Source organism: Onychomys torridus, chromosome 23 (assembly GCF_903995425.1).
Source record: "Onychomys torridus chromosome 23, mOncTor1.1, whole genome shotgun sequence".
NCBI classification, from domain to species: Eukaryota; Metazoa; Chordata; class Mammalia; order Rodentia; family Cricetidae; genus Onychomys; species Onychomys torridus.
This window is the reverse complement of record NC_050465.1, coordinates 33877668-33896359: the sequence shown is the minus strand read 5'-3', so window position 1 is coordinate 33896359 and position 18692 is coordinate 33877668. Positions and strand designations below refer to the sequence as shown.

At 43.5% G+C, this 18692-nt stretch overlaps 1 protein-coding gene across 1 annotated transcript in view; it reads right to left on the bottom strand.

Annotated features, from left to right (window-relative positions):
- Inpp1 (inositol polyphosphate-1-phosphatase) overlaps nucleotides 1-6805 on the bottom strand; it is a 33304-nt gene extending 26499 nt beyond the window's left edge. Inside the window, exon 1 of the mRNA XM_036173645.1 lies at nucleotides 6753-6805. The gene's annotated coding sequence lies outside the window, so the exon portion shown is untranslated. The remainder of the gene's footprint in view (nucleotides 1-6752) is intronic.
- Between the last annotated feature and the right edge of the window lie 11887 nt (nucleotides 6806-18692).

The following is an 18692-nucleotide window of genomic DNA, read 5'->3' as shown; positions in this document are numbered from 1 at the left end:
CACGTCATGCTTGTTTCTGACTGGTCTTGGATGCCAGAGTTTACATGTTCCATATGTCTTGGTAATTAATAGCTCAACTGTCACTATTGCAACTAACTCCTGGCTCAGAATTTGCCTCTGGGATTTCTGGCCACTGAATCTGATGCAAAAATAGAGATTCATATTGTTATGATATTGTAAACGGCAGGTCCTGGTCTGAGGGCTGAGGTGGGTAGAGTCAAGGTACCCCACGGCGGGTGAGAGACAGAGATGCCATGCAGACAGCGCTCAGTGAAGTGTTTTATTTCATGGGGGAAGAAAAAGGGGGCAGAGAAAGAGGGAAAGGGAGAGTTGGGGGCGGGGAGGGGTTCGAGAGACGCACACCTCCTGGGAAGAAAGCAGAAGAGAGAAGAGGGAGCAATGGGCAGAGTTTTTCCTTAAAAAGAGACTTTTACATCAGGACATAGGTGGTACCAAGGGGTAGAGTCAGGATATTAATACATGTGTCATTTGGGTATAAATAATATTAAAGTTATTTTATGCTGTTCTACATTAAGGAAAAAACAGCTAAGGAATTGGGTATGATTAAAAATCTGTAACAAAAAGTTAACTTAAAATGTGTAACTCCAAATTGGAACTTCTGGGAAATAACATGTGGTCTGCCACCATTTTAACTAAGTACAGCCACGTGGGCAGTCACCATTTGACTAAGGTTGGAGAAGAGGGAGGTCACGAGACTTCACTGCCATCTTGATTAAAGGTGATCACATGGGATGGGCCTACCAAGGAGACAACAACAAGTCTCCAAGATTTTTTGGGCTAGGATAGATTTCTGTGTGATAATTCCTGTCCTGTCCTAAAAACATTATTGGTTTAATGAGGTATTAAAGCTACACCTGCATGCATTCATATACAGGGATGTATCTTGTTGGCAGCTAGATTTTGTAATGTAAGAGTAATCCATTTGGTATTGATCTTTTTGTTTTTGTTTTTGTTTTTTGTTTTGTTTTTTTGTTTTTCCAGACAGGGTTTCTCTGTGAAGCTTTGCACCTTTCCTGGAACTCACAGAGATCGGCCTGCCTCTGCCTCCTGAGTGCTGGGATTAATGGCGTGTGCTACCACCGCCGGCCCATTTGGTATTGATTTTAGAGACAGTAAATTGTTGACACTGTTAAAACTTGGTTTTGCCTTATAGAGATACTAAATTATTTACACTGTTGAAATTTGATTTTGTTTTCTACAAATTATTGTTGTGTTCTATGCCTTCATTCTTGAAATAAAAACTGAGGACCACAGCTGAGGCCAGAGACTGAGGTATTCCTATCTTATGACACAGCAAGACAATGACCTGAGTACCTGGCAAAGGGTCTCTCTACCTAAGGTCTACTCAGGCTAACAGAGACTGATTTAGGAATGTATGTCTAACCTCCTTGCCTTTACTAACATTATTAAGCTGTAGCTAGTTTGGTAAACTAAGTCACATGGAAAACTGCTGTGTTCTAGAATGGTGTACTACAAAAGGATCAGAAAAGATCTCAGCCTCTTTGTGGACTGTGTTTATAAGATAAAAGTCTTATCTTGATATTAAAAAAGCTTCAATTCAGAAACTGTTATTTCTTAAGGCTAAACTTATCAGAGATAAAGATATAAAATCCTAATCTTATAAGACATACAAGTTAACAATAAGTCACCTCATAAAGGATCAACTTCTTTGATATGTTCAGACTTAGCTTCTCAGATATTTTCAAAGTTAACCCTACAACAAGAAACTAAAAACAAACAACATTTGTCTAGTTTAGAGATAATTAACAGATAATGATATTCTAATGCTCAAATGCTTCAGAGATCTGAGAATACAACATTTAACAGTTTTTCATGATAGAGACATACCAGCTCCTGGCAGCAGCCCAGCTTCTCCACAGAAGATGGATGGACACAGAAGAACCTCCACCTGGAGCTTGCTTTATATGTAGCAAATCCGGTTATGGAGCAGAAAAACCAACAACAACAAAAACAAAAACTTGCCTTCTGCCAAGATCCTGTCCAGAGTGTAGACAAGCAGGACACTCGGGAATTGATTTCCCCACTTTGCCAAGACAAGGCAGGCCGGTCTCCCTAAATTCCTACTCCACAGGAAAGTCTGTCAGATCTTCTGGACCTGGCAGCTGAAGACTGATACTGCCCTGGGACCTCTGCCCACAACAACTATGGAGGAACCCGGGGTAGCTGTCTAGGTAGCCAGCAAGTCTCCGTCTTTTTTAATGTTGTTCATGTCTGCTTACTCAGGTGAATTTATCCTTCTCAGATCTAATGGTGTTTGATAACTAGGCTACTGATCAGCTTTGCTAGTTCAACAGCCTCTCCCCACCCAGCAAGGCTACAACCACCTTGGTAGTTCATTAAGTTTCTTGTTAAAAAAAAAAAAAAATACAGACAGGTTTGTCTCGTTCACAGGTTTCATAGTAAAGGATAACTAGGTTTCAGATGTGACTTTCCACTAAGGTATATAAAGATATTTTGGACTTTTTCTCCTTTCTATGCTATTATTATACTGGAATTTCAGAAGTTCAGAGTTTTAGCATTGATAAATGGAGTTCTGATAATATGATAGAGCACTGACTATTTACTATTCAGCTCAGGATTTTAAATTTCTTCTGGTTATCTTCTAAGTACAGACCTAAAGAGGTGTGTTTCATTAGGCTAAAAACAGGCTCTCTAGACTTAGGGGAAAATGTTCTTGCCTTTTAACCCAAAGCCATAGTCTTTGCTATGACAAGGCGTACATCTGTTCCAGCTGTTTTACAGACACCTGCATGTTCCTGGGGAAAGAGTGCTGCTACTGTGTGCCAACGAATCTGGCCTGGTGGAAACTAACAGCAAGTCACTCCACAAATCGTCTGAAGAACTTCAATAGTAGGACACATCTCCGTTCCATTCTGACCGGCGGTCTTCACTCTTTCCACGGCTAGCCCTGCTCATAGGGCCGGTGTTAATAATCTGTTTGGGTGGCTCCTAGGTGGTGGGATCAGGACCTGTCCCTCATGCATGAGCTGGCTTTTTGGAGCCTAGTGCCTATGGTGAGATACTTTGCAGCCTTGGTGCAGGGAGGAGGGGCTTGGACCTGCCTCAACTGAATGGACCAGGCTCTGCTGACTGACTGTCCATGGGAGACCTTGCCTTGGAGGAGGTGGGAATTGGGGGATGGGTTGGGGGGGAAGTCTGGGAGGTGGGAAGAGAGGGGAATCTGTGGTTGGTATGTAAAATGAATAGAAAATCTCTTAATAAAAATAATAAATAAAAGGGAAAAAAGAACAACACTTTAAAATGTTTTACATGGCTATGGATTTTAGTTTATTGATGCAAATTTAAAGTTAATTTTGTTATACTGTATGTATATTTCTACTCTTAAGGTATTATGTTTATGTAACTCATTTAAATTGTAATGGATAATTTAGAAATACAGATTAATAATTAGTCATCCATGATAATAAAAAAAAATCTATTTTTTTTTCTCCTAGCCACTTGACTTCTCCACTTCCTCAAGGAGCAGTTAACTGAATGCTTTTTCACCCATACCTCCTGCTGAGCATGAGCCCATAGACTCCCAGCTCCCTCTCTCCACATCGTCCCATGTGGTGATATTGTGTTCCCCAATATATTGTGCACCCTAATAAATTTATCTGAGATCAGAGAACAGAACAGCCACTAGACAGACATGGAGGCCAGAAAATGGTGGCACTCAGACCTTTAATACTATCACTTGGGAGGCAGAGATCCATCTGGATCTTTGTGAGTTTAAAACCACACTGGAAACAGACAGGCATGGTGACTCACACCTTTAATCTCAGGAAGTGGTAGCAGAAAGGTATATAAGGCGTGAGGACCGGGAACTAGAGCTGGTTAAGCTTTTAGGGTTTTAAGCAGCAGTTCAGCTGAGATTCATTTGGATAAGGACTCAGAGGCTTCCAGTCTGAAGAAACAGGATCAGCTGAGGAACTGGCAAGGTGAGGAAGCTATGGCTTGTTCTGCTTCTCTGATCTTCCAGTGTTTACCCTAGTAACTGGCCTCAGGTTTGATTTTATTAATAAGAACTTTTTTGTTTTGTTTTGTTTTGTTTTTGTTTTTGTTTTTGAAGACAGTGTTTCTCTGTGTAGCTTGCGCCTTTCCTGGGACTCACTTTGTAGACCAGGCTGGCTTCAAACTCATAGAGATATGCCTGCCTCTGCCTCCCCGAGTGCTGGGATTAAAAGTGTGCACCACCACTGCCCAGCTTTAATAAGAACTTCTAAGATTTATGCTACAGTCCCATGCCAGCAGGAAGTAGCCAGACTTGAACTAGTGTCCATATATCCAAGAAGGTCAGGATGTTTGGCTGGAATCTCCAGCTAGGCCCCAGTTCTCTCTCTCCAAACCCCGCCCTCTCAGAGACCTGCCAAAAATGCCCACTTCTGCATTCTCAGCAATGGTGGCAGCTCCTCCCCAGCCTACTAGCTGCTCAAGACCCCACCTACCGTGATGGAACCCAAATCCAGCTTGTGGAGGATGGATCATCATCACTCTCCCCATCTCCCCACCCCCTGCCTACAGGGTATTTAAGCCCCTCCTCTCAGAGGGCCATGTGATTTCTCTCCTGCCACTTGGGATGGAGGACTCACCCAGGAGTGCTTTGCTCCAGTGTACCTGGTCTTTTACTTTTTAATTCGGCTTGATCTGGCTTACTGAGTGAGCAGAGAAACCTACTACTGCTGTAATACTAGCACTACAGAGATGGAAACAGGAAGATCAAGTAGGGTTTGAGGCCAGCGTGGGATACACGAGACCCTGTCTAACTTACTAAATACTAGAATGAAATTACCAAGTTGCAACCGAGTATCATTTTGTGCCTGTGGTATATGTGCGTGTACACATGGTCCAATGTTTGCAGATGCAGGTATGTGCCTATGGAAGCCCAGAGCTGAAGCTGGATGCCTCCTTAGGTCACTCTCCAGTTTACTGCAGTGGCCCTTACCGAATCTGAAGCTGGATCCAGCTACTCTAGCTACCCAGTCTGTCCTGAGAATCCACCTCCGCCCCGTATGTGGGGAGTACTGGGGGATACTATCTATGCCTGCCCCCCTTTTGCATGGCTCTGGGGAGGGGGAAGCACTTTATACCCCCAGCCTTCTACTGTGTTCATCATTCCCTTACCTGCCCTTAGCTCAGGTCATGCTAATAAACACACATGTGTAGGAAACGTGATTCCACACTAGTTGTGAGAAACAGGAAGCAAAACTTTTATTTCCAAATTACCCCAGGCACATGCATGAACACTGAGTCCTGCTGACCTCGTTAGGACACAGGAAGTTTTTTTAACAAGGACATTTACAAGGACTCACACATGTGCCAGTCTTGCCTTTAAAATTGAAGGTGTTTGTTTTTAATTGATTACGTGCCTAACTTTCAAGCACTTTTGGTACAACTTGAAATAGAATAAGGCATTTTTTAAAAATTATTATTCAAGGTCGAAATAAAAGAAATGACTATAGAATGATTTACCTTTATTGCCTGTCTGTATTTTATTGGCCTTCTGTGTCTAAAAAGAAATTAGCATTTTCTTTCCAAGTATAATAGTTATCATTTACATCAGCAATAATGAATTTCACACTACAGGTGCAGTTACCAAACAGGTGGTGGCCTAGTTCAAAAGCTTGCAAAGAAGAGGCATTTATTCTATTCAAAACGTGTGGCTTACATCATGACTAAGAATTAACCTCACAAGTAGCATAAAAGTCCTTAAAAAATAAAGTCAGTCAGTAAAACAGCTAACAGGTGTGTGCAGGAGTTAAAACGGGCGTTGCCATTGCCTGCATTTTCCCTTTCAGAGGCCTGGCTGAGGTCACTCAGTAGTTAGTTCATCAGGAAACCGTAGTTTAGGGGACTGTTTTCTGCCTTAGATTGTTACCAGGTGGAGCGGACCTAAGCCCTATCAACTTATCAAAACTGGGAATTAAGGGCAAGGAGCCAAAAAAAAGTTCCATTCTGCACTGAGGTGCACATAAGTGGCCTATCCGCACAGCCTCAAGCCACATTGTCCTTTTGGAGTGAACACCCTCACACAGTGGGCAAACTTCCACGTGCTCGGCCCTAGTTTTAAGGATGGAAATCTCCAAAGTACACACCGCGCTTGCTTGCGTGTTTTCCCTGGATTTCCTCTCACACCCCATGTCTGACAGTCCATGTGATTTCACCAAAGCCAGGTACTACGTACAGAGTTAGGTGACAGCCGCCCATGCTGTCCACATCCGCTGCCTAGGCACGTCTCACACAACCATACTTCAAAATGTAGAAAGAATTACAAGCGAAGGGGTGAAGATTTATCTAAATATAGTCCGGGTCTGTTTACTTTACGCTCACCGAGTGGGTCTCTAGCCGCTCCCCACATACACCCATGCTGAGCAGCATCTCTCCAACGCTCCCTGACTTCACAACTAACGCCACCTACGGTGGCATCTGGGCCTCAGCTTTCTCAGATGAGCTCATTCAACCTAGAGCCTAGTGGGAGGACCGAGAGGAACCAAGCAGGGGAAGAGAGTTGCTTGCTACTCTGTCTTCCCGCGCGGATCTCTTGCGGCGGCTCCTGCAGGGCTTACGGGGACCGCGGGAGCCTCCGGGCTGGAGACTCCGGGCTCTGTCCCGGTAGGCACGGCCAGGCCGGCACGGCCTAGCTGCAGCGGCCGGGGACCTCGCAGGCCCTGCGGCAGAGGCGAGCAGCCTTCGGCCGGAGACCAACTCACCTGCCCTCCGTGGAGGCGATGGAGCGCGCGCCGCTTGCTGCCGCTCGCTCGCGGGAACCCAGATGCGCAGAGAAGGAGGAGGAGGAGGAGGAGACGCTGGCGCGGGGACACCGAGGAGGGGTGGCGTAAGCAGGAAAGAGGATTACCTAAGCGGGGATGCCGAGCCCAGAAGGAGGCTACAGCCTTTCCCTGAGAAACGGAAGAGGAGGAGGAGGAGGGGCGAGCGAGGAGGAGGGGAGTGCCAACGCCAGGAGGTGGTCGCGCCGGGACCCGGCGCCGGCGTCCTGGGGCGGGCGCAGCGGCCGGGAGGACCGCGGAGGTCACCGCAGCGAAGGCGGGGAGGCGCCCTGCCTCTCTTGGCTCCGAGTGGTGCAGCCCAGTGTCTGCCAGGTCCCCGCCCTCTCTCTTCCCCCGGGGCTGGTGGCGTGGAAAGGCGCGGTGACGCCTCTGGCTTCTGGGGCGGGCGAGGGCATCCCACGCCTGCCGGAGTCTGGCGCCCGCGACGTCACAAGTGAAGCAGGGTGAATTGCATGGGAGGGCCAGGAAGCTGGGGGTCGCCTCATCCAGAGTTCGCGGCGTGCCGATTTCTCCCGAACCGCCCACAAACTCTGAGAATATTCCTCCTCCATTCATTGGGACTCCGGGTGTTGTGGGTTTGACAGATGGGTTGGGAGCTGTGAAGCTGGACTTCCTGCTAGCGTCATTGGAGTCTCCCTGTTCTAATAGAAGTGTCTAGGTGGCTGCATGTTCGTTTAGCCAAAGCAGTGTCTTCTGGGCATATACGCCTTATATGTGGGCCAAGGGCCAGCCAGGCAGGAAACGCTTCTTGGGTGCTTCTCGCTGCATCCCTTGAAAGTAGTGCTCAGTGTGCCTTAAGGGTGGTTGGGAATGGTAGGTAGAAATAGGAATGAATGGTGATGAGCAATGGGCAGCAAGGGTGGGAATTTCAAAGGGCAACAGAAAACTTTGGGATAGAATGGGCTGAGGGTCTATCTGTGAGTGCACTGGGCCTTCTAAAGCAGCGCTTTACAGCCCTTTTTACTTTAAACAAGTAGGGCAGGACAACCCTACAAAGCCCCAAAGAAGCCTGCAGAAGAGGTGGCTGGAATAGGTACATTCTTACACAGCAGGTTTTCTCATCTACCTTCCCCCACACCGCCATGTATCTTCAACTCTCTGAGCAACAAGGAGCCTCTGGAACAGGAGCCTGGGGCAGTACTGTGAAAAACAGAGCCTGTAGTAACACAGCTGGCCCTGTAGGTCGCACCCATTTCCAGCTTTCATTCCCTCACAGGCTCAGTGGATGCAGCCTTCTCTCTCAGATCATCTTTTTATTTTATCTTGTTTTCTCGTACAGAGTCTCTCTTTATAACCCCTGCTGGCCTCAAATTCTCGGTCCTTCCCCCTGCCTCTGCCTTCTGGGTGCTGGGAGTACGGACATGTGCCACCAGGTTCTCAGGGTGTCCTTTGGATCCATTCTCTTAAGTTCCTCCTTGCTGTTATTGCTTTTACTAGTTATGAAATCAGATCTATGACAGCAATATCAAAAAGGAATATAAATTTGATATTTAGGAGAAGTAGATGGAAGGTGAAGGATTTTATCCAGCAGCAGAATTGGAGAGGGGGTAGAGTCGGGGCTACGAATCTAGCCCACTTCCCTGCTGCGGTGGAGGTGGCGGGACCACCCTACAACATATGTTGCAGTGGGTCTCTTGCTTGCTTAGATGGCTTCCTTAGCTCCTGCTCCCTGGTAATACTACAGCAAGCTCCCGGTAACCAGGGCCCATTGTCCCCTCTTACCTGTCAACTTTGCCATTCACATTTACCAAACCTGGCCTAGAAGTCAAGCCATAAACACAACTCCATGGTTGTGGACGCCATCATGAGGGCTGTGAACAGTCTCCTGTGGCTGCAAGACCGTTGTGACAGCCGTGTGATAGACTGGTAAGTCTCACCTCTATCACGGCTGGTGAGAGGACAGAGCAGGTAAAAAAAAAAAAAAAATGCCACCAAGCCTGAAGACCTCGGCTTGCTTTCTGGTACCCACATGATGAAAGGAGAGAACCGGTTCCCAAAACTTGTCCTCTGATGTCTACTCATGCCTCGGTACATGTGTGTACTCACATGCACATACAATAATAAACATAATAAATTTTAATTCTTACTCCAATCTCATGGTAGTTATTACAGTTGTTTTTATTTTATAGTGGAATATGTATTTATTATTATTATATTACAAAAATGTTTATAATATTATAAAGCAATATTTATATGACAATAAAGATGTAAAGGGGTTAATTTGCTCAACTATGTAGTATTTGAGTGTTTGAACCTGGAAATTTGGCTCCAGTACTCACATGGTATTCATTTTAATATTTTTGTCAGACTGTTATGGTTTAACTGTAAAATGTTACCCACAAGCTCGCACGTTTGGACACTTCGACCCTAGCTTGGGGTCCTCCTTTGGAGAGTTATAGAACTGTGTGGGGGGAGGTCTCACTGAAAGAAGTGAGTGGTGGGGAGTGAGTGAGCACTGGGGAGTGAGCCTGGCAGTACCAGCCTCTCTGCATCTTTGGGGGGATTGCTTTGTTGTCTGTTTTATTTGTTTGGTTTGGTTTGTGTTCTCTCTCTCTCTCTCTCTCTCTCTCTCTCTCTCTCTCTCTCTCTCACACACACACACACACACACACACACACACACACACACACACACAGGAATGTGGAAGAACTCGGAGTTGTGGACCACAGGAGCCTTGGAAGGAATGTTGTACACAGAGCTTAACAGGCCCTCCCTTCTGTAGAAGGGCAGAATGACAACAGAAAGATGGACCAGAAAGGAACTTCTGAAGGGGTTTCCGAGGGGGAGCAGGGCTCTAGGTGAAGGAACTGGCCTGGAAGCTATTTGTGTTAGATTTTCACGGAGCCTGGCCACATTCCCTGCAAGAGCAAGCAAAGCTGGGCTCGAATGTGAGGAATAACTGGTTTTGTGCAGGAAACTTAAAGCAGCATGGGATTTGCTCTCGCTGCTTGGCTGCTTGTATCCAGATTTGCAACAAGAACTCTGAGCAGAAAGTGAAGCACAATGGTGTGGGAAAATAAGCGTGTGGGCCAGGAAAGGAGGAGGGGTAAATTTCAGTTGTGGACAAAGTCACTGCTGGAAATGCTGCTGACTGTTAAAGGGAACAGCACAGCCTAAAAGAGGAATTCCCTGCTCTCTACTGCAGCAGGAAAGGCTCCTTCAATACAAGACCCCACACACGGAGAGCTCATAGGCACCTGCTCCAACTCAACCAGCTAGGGAGCTGTTTAATTAGGTTCAGCCATATTGGTACTCGGAGGCTGCCACAGCTGGGGATTGCCTGTTCAAACACAGGGGGGACATTTTATCTTTGAGCCATAGTATTTCATTCCCACCCCTGTAGGCTTGTTGCCACTTCATAGTGAAAAATGGATTCTGTTCAATTTCAAAAACAAGCTTCAACACTGTTCAAAGCTGAAAGTCCACAGTCTGCCTTAACTATGAATGGCTAAAAGCAAGCAAACAAACAAAAAAGCAAGTCACCTACTTTCAATATACAATGACACAGGGCAAAAATATCTGTCCAGAAAGGGGCAACAAACCATAGCAAAGAAGGACTGAGCAAAGCAAAGCCAAACCCCTCCATGCCAAACCCTGCAGCCTTATGTTTGGTGGCACCAGCTGGGATCCAATGGTCGCACATGTGGTCTTTCTTGGGCCAACTGTTAGGAAAGGAAATACAACTTACCCTGTAAACTACAGCTGTTGGCATTTTGAATGTGTTTTTTCAAGTCGTCTTTGTGCATATATGGATGAAAAGAAATCACTGTAGAATGTTTTATAGTGCCCTTTAACCATTATACAAGAGCATTTTCTCCATTTCTGAAAGAGTTTTCAATAGCATATTAGCCATCTTATTTAAGGGTCAATGGCCACAGTCCAGGTCTTCTCAGGCTTTCTTGACTCTGTCATATTCTTTATATAGAAGTGTATCTAATGGGCTCAGAGTTGGCCCTGCAGTTAAGAGCTTATGCTGCTCTCTCAAGGAAGGGTCTTGAGTTCTGTTCACCACACTCACACTGCCTGTAACTCCAGCTCCAAGGGATCTGATGCCCCTGACCTCCACAGCACAGGCACTCATGTGCACTTCCAATATATGCAAATATTTTGAAAAAAAATCTATCTGTCACTTCAAACTTACATCAAACTGACCAGTTGTCACACAGACCAGCATAGTGTGCTGGGCTCTGTCTGTACCGAGTAACTCAAGTTGGACGCTGGAAGTGACTGACTGTGGTTCATGAATGTCTGCTGTTAGGCAGATGTAAAGGTAACTCTGCCATAGGAGGCTTGGTCATGAATAATTGCATGATGCTCACAGCATGGACTGAATTGATATCATCGTGAGTCCATGCACTACGAACGTTGTACTATGTTACTTTGGTGCCACCTTTAAATTGTTAACGAAACAAATCAATCTTCAGTCTTAGAAAAGATTGAATTTCATGAAACTCAGTTTCATGTGAGCTACTAATAAAGAAACTTTCAGAGAGGATTCCTTAACATTTGTGGTAGATAGACTATTTAAAACTAGAGTTTTAAAAGGGCAGAGTTATTAAACTGAATAAAAGAGAGGAGATCAAATGAGGTATTTCAGCTAAGAATTAAAAGGTCAAAAGCAGAGGATGGACAAGTCATGATAGATACATTTAGAGTCACATCCTTACACCTGGAAATAAATATGTTTTCTCTTTTCCACCAGGCCTTGGGTACATATGCCGACCTGGTAACATGGGAATTACAGTGTTCCACTTGCCCATCCACAGCAGGAGTGCTCACTGAGTTCCCTCACAACCACACAGTAAAGCTTTGAAGTACATGGATCCTAGGATTCCAGCTCCGCGTCTCAGGGAAATTAGAGGGCAGAATTTAAGTGTGAAAATTCTGGGAAGGGGTGTTGGGATGACTTTCCCCTTTGGCCATCTGCACGTCCCCTTTTGAATGTCTGACCCAGCTTCTGACGAGCGGCCACCTTCCCTGCTGTCTGGCACAGAGGTTTTCCTCTGCAGCAAGAAGATTATCAATGAGTCATTTCCTTCCTTTCTTAAACTTCCTGGACATTTTCTTGTTTATTTTAGCTTTCCACAGAGGACTCTAACAGGAGCTTATGTGGGTTTTTTTCTGTGCACATTAGTCTGTAAAACTATTTCAATGCATTGTATGTTATCTTGAATGTTCATGCCTTAATTATAATATAAATAGAAATGCTCTTTTTATGTATTTTGCTTCGAAATGAGTTTCCTTAGTTTTGTTTCCAGAACTGTATACAATTTGTTTATGTTTTGATATTTTGTGGTAAGTATCAACATAAATTAATTTCATAGACAATAATGCATTTATTTCTTAAGTATTAAAAATAAAACATTAAAGGGTTTCTTTAAAATATCTGTACACTGAATCAAATTCCTTTCCTAAGCCATACCTGTGGTGATTCTAGCCTGGATGTCACCAGATCATTCTGGAAGGGCAAGAGAAGATCGGGCTGGTGGAGGGAGGCAGGGTTCTCTCCTGTGCTGGTTCTTTTGACTTTGAAATTTACCAAAACTCTTCCTTTTGTGATCCCAAGCAGTTTCTTAAGCTTTTTCTACTTTCAACCCTTTTTGCCTGAGAAATTTTTAATGTTACTTTGGGAATATATAAGATATATAAACTAGGTGTATAAACCACACATTTACTGACAATAAAACAGAAAAAAATATTTTAAAATAATTCTTTGAAGAAACAAAACATAAATACCAAAAAATCTTTGGCATAAGCAACCATTTTAACCAAATAATGCAAATGTGCATACCAATGAGATTAATGTAGTTGTTTATTTCAATATAAGAATTAAATCTTGGCTGAATTTTTGATAACACAGAACAAAGAGCATCCATCTTCAATATTTTTCAGAACTGATCAATATTCTGACTTTGTAATCAGAAAAGCTGAGAATGCTGGGGGGTTTGCATATATAGAAAATAAAATGACATAAGTATGTTTGGGACCATTTCAGAATTGCTGGAAATCCTGTTATAATTACAGGTCAAATTTGTTTAATTGCTTTATGAAACTCAAGTCAGCAACTCAAACAATGATTTAAAAAAAAAATTCAAACATTCCAAACAATCCACAGATCTACTGAATTGTTACTTATCTACTGAGAAATAATGGTGGAAAAAAGTAGTCACAGTGGTTTTTTGTTTTTTGGTTTTTTTCTGTAATTAAACTATTGTTTCTGTAAGAGCAGAAACATTTGTAGGACCAGTGAGAACACTATTATTTATAGCATACAATATTTGCAAGTCTGAGCTGAGGTTTGGTGACATCATACAGGGGAGCACTGTCAGGAACACCTTGGATTCATTGTGGATTTTACTTTGAATTACTTTTTGGCTTTTGTGCATTAAAAAAATTTTTATTGTTGCCAGTTTCTTTTGCGACCCCCATACGCAGCTGTGACCCACAGTTTAAGAAGTTGGACTTTAAAGTGCCTGGTTATTGAGGTAGTGCTGCTGAGTCCACAATAAGTATGTTTGGGCACCATCATTACCCTGATCCCCCAGAGCTTAAAGTAATGTTACTTTTCAGAATGATTATACATATAAAATATTTGATCTTATATGCTCTTTCACAGTCTTTGTCGAATGTACTGGTAGAAAAATGTTCGCTTAGGTGTGATTTATTTAGTGTTTCCTTTAACTACTATGAGTGGGGAAAATACTGGAAAATCAGGAAGAGCATACAGTTGATTCTTGTCTGTTGGGAGCACAACATTAAGGTAGGTCCCTGAGCCCACCGATCTTCAGAGAAGCCAGGAATGTTAAGCACACAGGATTGTCTTTCCAATGGGAAAGATGAAAAACCTGTTCTTCCATCAAGAAAGCTGAAAATTGGAAACTATTGACTGCCTGGTGATTTGTGTTATCTGTTGGGCCAGGCCTATCAAGCTCCCACAACCAGGACCAGAGGTGGCTAAGAGCCCAAGTGACCTCTGCATATCTGTATGACTGAGACCAGAGCAGACCTTTAGCCCTTAAGCTAGCACAGGTAGCCTATCTCTAGAACTCATCTTTTTGGAAGAAATGGCACGTACCCTGAGCTGAGTTTCAATGTAATTACACTTCCTCGTGCACTGGAGACTGTGTTATACCAGGAAACATTTTTTTTTTTAAATCCTACTGGACTTAAATACATTGGGAATAAACCTCCTCTCATTAGACCCCCCAAAGTCTGATCCAGGTTGACAAAATCAACCTGCAGGAGGTTTTCAGTTTTCTCTCTTCACAGGGTTCAATTTCCTGTATGACACCTGCAGGGACCCCCTCACTGGTCAGTTTTTTTAAAAAACTAACTTCACATAGTTTTTTTTTTTCTTCATAGTCATTTTACCTACCTATTCTTTACCTTCCTATTCTTTGTTTTACCTTTTTCTATTCTCCAAATGATTGTGAAGAATAGTTAATTATCTAATTGACTTATACAGTTAAATTTTATTTTGAAAATAACAAACACAGTTGTTTCTACAGGCCCAATAAATTTAAAGAGGCTTGTAGGCTGGGCGGTGATGGCACACGCCTTTAATCCCAGCACTCGGGAGGCAGAGCCAGGCGGATCTCTGAGTTTGAGACCTGCCTGGGCTACAGTGGGATCCAGGACAGACACCAAAACTACACAGAGAAACTCTGTCTTGAAAAAACAAATAAAAAAATAAAAAAGAGGGTTGTAGACCACTTCTTGACATCAAGATGAGAAGCAAATGAGTTCTCAGCCCCTGCTAGGATCTCCCATCTCTGATTTTCTGCTCTCCACTCTTTGATACAGTCTGTTCTCACAAAGACACGTGAAGACCCCAGTGTGCTATCCAGTGTAAGAGCAGGTCCTGCACCACTGCCTCTGCCTCTCATCTGTATCCTCGGTGATATCCAGTGTAAGAGCAGGTCCTGCACCACTGCCTCTGTCTCTCATCTGTATCCTCGGTGATATCCAGTGTAAGAGCAGGTCCTGCACCACTGCCTCTGTCTCTCATCTGTATCCTCGGTGATATCCAGTGTAAGAGCAGGTCCTGCACCACTGCCTCTGTCTCTCATCTGTATCCTCGGTGATATCCAGTGTAAGAGCAGGTCCTGCACCACTGCCTCTGTCTCTCATCTGTATCCTCGGTGATATCCAGTGTAAGAGCAGGTCCTGCACCACTGCCTCTGCCTCTCATCTGTATCCTCGGTGATATCCAGTGTAAGAGCAGGTCCTGCACCACTGCCTCTGTCTCTCATCTGTATCCTCGGTGATATCCAGTGTAAGAGCAGGTCCTGCACCACTGCCTCTGTCTCTCATCTGTATCCTCGGTGATATCCAGTGTAAGAGCAGGTCCTGCACCACTGCCTCTGTCTCTCATCTGTATCCTCGGTGATATCCAGGTCAAAACTTGGGAAAACAGATCCTTGATGATACCAATTTCCGTAAGTCTTTCACCTGCGGCAAACTTACAATGTTGCTGCTGTGCCTTCTTTTTGTCTCTAAATATAAATAGAGATCACACACATTTAAATCAGTTTTGCCACCAGTATTGTGGGATGAGTCACTTTTTTCTTTTGTTGACTTAGGATTTTGGATGGAAGAGTTTCAGTGGAGGATTTCTGAACATAATAACAATATAAGAATATTCATACCAATAATTATAATTTTCTCTTTCCTTACCTCTTTATCTTCCATAGGGGAAGAGAATGAATGGCAAATGACTAGCAGAAACTTTCTGAATACCAAATACTTGAACAATGAAAAGATTTAGAAAAGTACTCAAGGTTTTTCCTGTACATGGCAAGAGCATACCATCTCAACACACATTTTTAATTTTATTTTTCCTCCCCCAAAGAAATATAGATATTTAGAAATCCAGAATGAAACATTCATGTGCTCTAAAATTTATATTATGTATCTATGCATATGGATTATATGCCTTGCATATAACATTGCTATGCATATGGTCCTACAAATACTCCCAGAGAAACCCTGAAGCATTTAGTGTGAAGGTTCGCAGAGGCCCTTGCTTTCCCAGTTCCCTGAGGGACTTGCTAACATTGCAAGCTTCATAAACTTAGCAAACTGTGTCTACATAACATAAATATTCTTTATAATGAATGAAATTGACCATCTGTGACACATGAACATTGTATTGTTACTATGTACAAAAGCTAGTATTGAAAACAGTATAGTCTTTAAAATGTCAGTGTCATATTTTATGTTGTAAATGTGTGATGTATTTTAATTTTAATTGCTGGAGAATATCATCATTACTGGACATGGTCATATAGCAAATCAAGTGATCATTAAAGTTTTTTTTCTCTAATGAGTCTGTTTTAGAGGGACTATCATACAGACAAACTTGTCTTTCTATTTTCATGGATGGGATATAGTCACCATATGTTGTGAATGGCAGCTCACTAAGAGGAAAAAACTCGTTCACAAGGGACTTGTGGGATTATCTACTCAAAAGGAAAAATATGGCATATAACATGTAATAGCCCTTATTGTCTCTAAATCCAAGTTTAAGAGCTAGGGAAATTATTCAGTTATTAGGATCACTGGCTGCTCTCCCAGAGGACCAGAGTTTGATTGCCAGGACCCACATGGCAGCTCACAACAGTCTATAACTCCAGTCCCAGGGGATCTGATGCCCTCTGTGGGCACTGGGACATATATGGACATATATGCAGACAACCTATATTCATAAAAATAAATACATAAATAAATAAAATCTAAATCTGTGTTTGCTTTTGCTAACTGCACATTCTTAAGTAGAACAAGGCACATAAGTGTGCATAAGAAGCATGTCATGCATTTCCACAGTTGTACACTGTTGATATTTTGGGTCTCACTTCTCTTGAATGTTCCTGGACATATACATATTTCTTTTATTTAACAGAAACCATTTAAAAGTTTCCCCTACTTTATTAATGTTCCTATTATATTGGCTGCTGTTGAAAGTGATTCTGTGAGCATGAGGATTAGTCGATGACCTGAAAACTAAATCATCCTTGCTTGGCAGATGCCATCACTTTGGAACCTATGAACAGCCCCAGGGGCCAAACAGATGATTAAACCTCATGGACACTGTGGCCCATTCATAGTTCAAAACAAGTTCTGGCACTACAGAAATGACTCTGTAGTCCAGGAGACTTGTTGCTCCTCCAGAGGACTCTCATTCAGTCCCTAGCACCCACATAGTAGCCCACAGCTGTCTGCATTGCAGTTCTTGGGGATCTGATATCCTTTAGAGGGACCAGGTCACCATGTGGTGCACAGACATGTGTGCAGGCAAACACTCAGGCTCATAAAAACTCAATCTTAAAAGACACAACAACAGACTCAATCAAATTGCTCTACTTGAGTTCAGAAAATGAGAACTAAACTGGCCAGTTAGCACAACAATGAAAAACAATAAGAAATAGCTGTGTTAAAATACTTTCATGGGATGATGTTATGAAGTATAGTTGATATTGGTCCAACCAGGGAAGGAAAAATCTCTTACAAGTCAAGATGGAATGAAGGCAAAAAGATACAGGGAAGAGTGTAAGAAGCCAGATGGATTTCCTCTGATGCACTGGATGTGTATCATAGTGAGGCTGATTGGTTCAAGTCTGACTATGTCAGAGTTCAACTTAAATACCTGTAAGGTGGCTTCCTAGGCCTTTGGAAATCTGAGGGAGAGGAAATAGAAGAGATAGTTACAGAAAGATAGGAGGAGAGTGGGTTAAATGGGGAAGAGGAGGGGAGGGGAGAGGAGGGGAGGAGAGGAAAGGGAAGGGGAGGGGAGGAAAGGGAAGGGGAGGGGAGGGAAAGGAAAGGTAAGCAGGGAAGTGTGGGGAGAAAAAGAAAAACTAAAGGCCACTTGAAGGACTATATGGAAATCCACTACTGTAGAAGCTTCTTAAAATGCATACATATATAAAAGAAATCTAAAGTCACCAAAGAATGGGGGAAATAATGCCAAGTGAAACATCTACTGCCAGGAATGGGTTACATCTAGTAGAGTTGGTGGCCAAAGGGGGGGCCCATGGAAACCCCCAAGTAACTTAGGGTATTGTCAAGCCTACTGGTTGCTCTCTAAAAATTGATGGCAAGACTCTATTGCTGAAAACAGAACAAAATTAAAAAAAAATTACTTTCCTATCTCACTGAACACAGAGAAGTTGAGCTGGTGTCTAAACAGAGCCTCTGCCTCTACTGGCTAGTTTCCATGGTATTGGAAGGCACTCTGTGCCCTACCAGAGGAGAAAAGAAACTGCCAACCCAGCTATTAGCCCTGTGATCCACAATGAGGAAACACCTGCATGATAATGCTGGTCTAACAGTGACACAATGTGGGACTAGCCACTCTCTGACTGGATTTAAGGTCCTCTCCACGAGATGGAACCCATGGCTGACACTATTTGGGCAGCAGAGAACCAGAGACCAGATAGACCATTGGCCTAGGGGAAAACCAAGTACTATTGTTCTGCTAAAGGAACATAGCAATAAAATGACTCCCAATGACACTTTTTATAACCAGAGATGAGTGCCGCACTCAGTCATCATTACAGAAGGCTTGTCTTGAAGTAGATAGGAACTGACGCAGAGACCCACAACTAGACAATGTGCAGAAAGTGCAAGGGTTTGGCACACTCAGTCCTAAATGGGATGTCTTCATCAGACCCTTCCCCTCAGGGCTCAGGAAGCTATGCGGAAGAGGAGGTGGAAAGATTCCAAGAGACCAAGTGGTCGGATGCCATAAAGGAAACAGTGTCTTCCAAACACAGCAGCACTGATGCACATATGAACTCACAGACTGGCAGCATGCACAGGGCCTGCACAGGTTCAGACCAGACAGGGTCCCAGTGCTGAGTG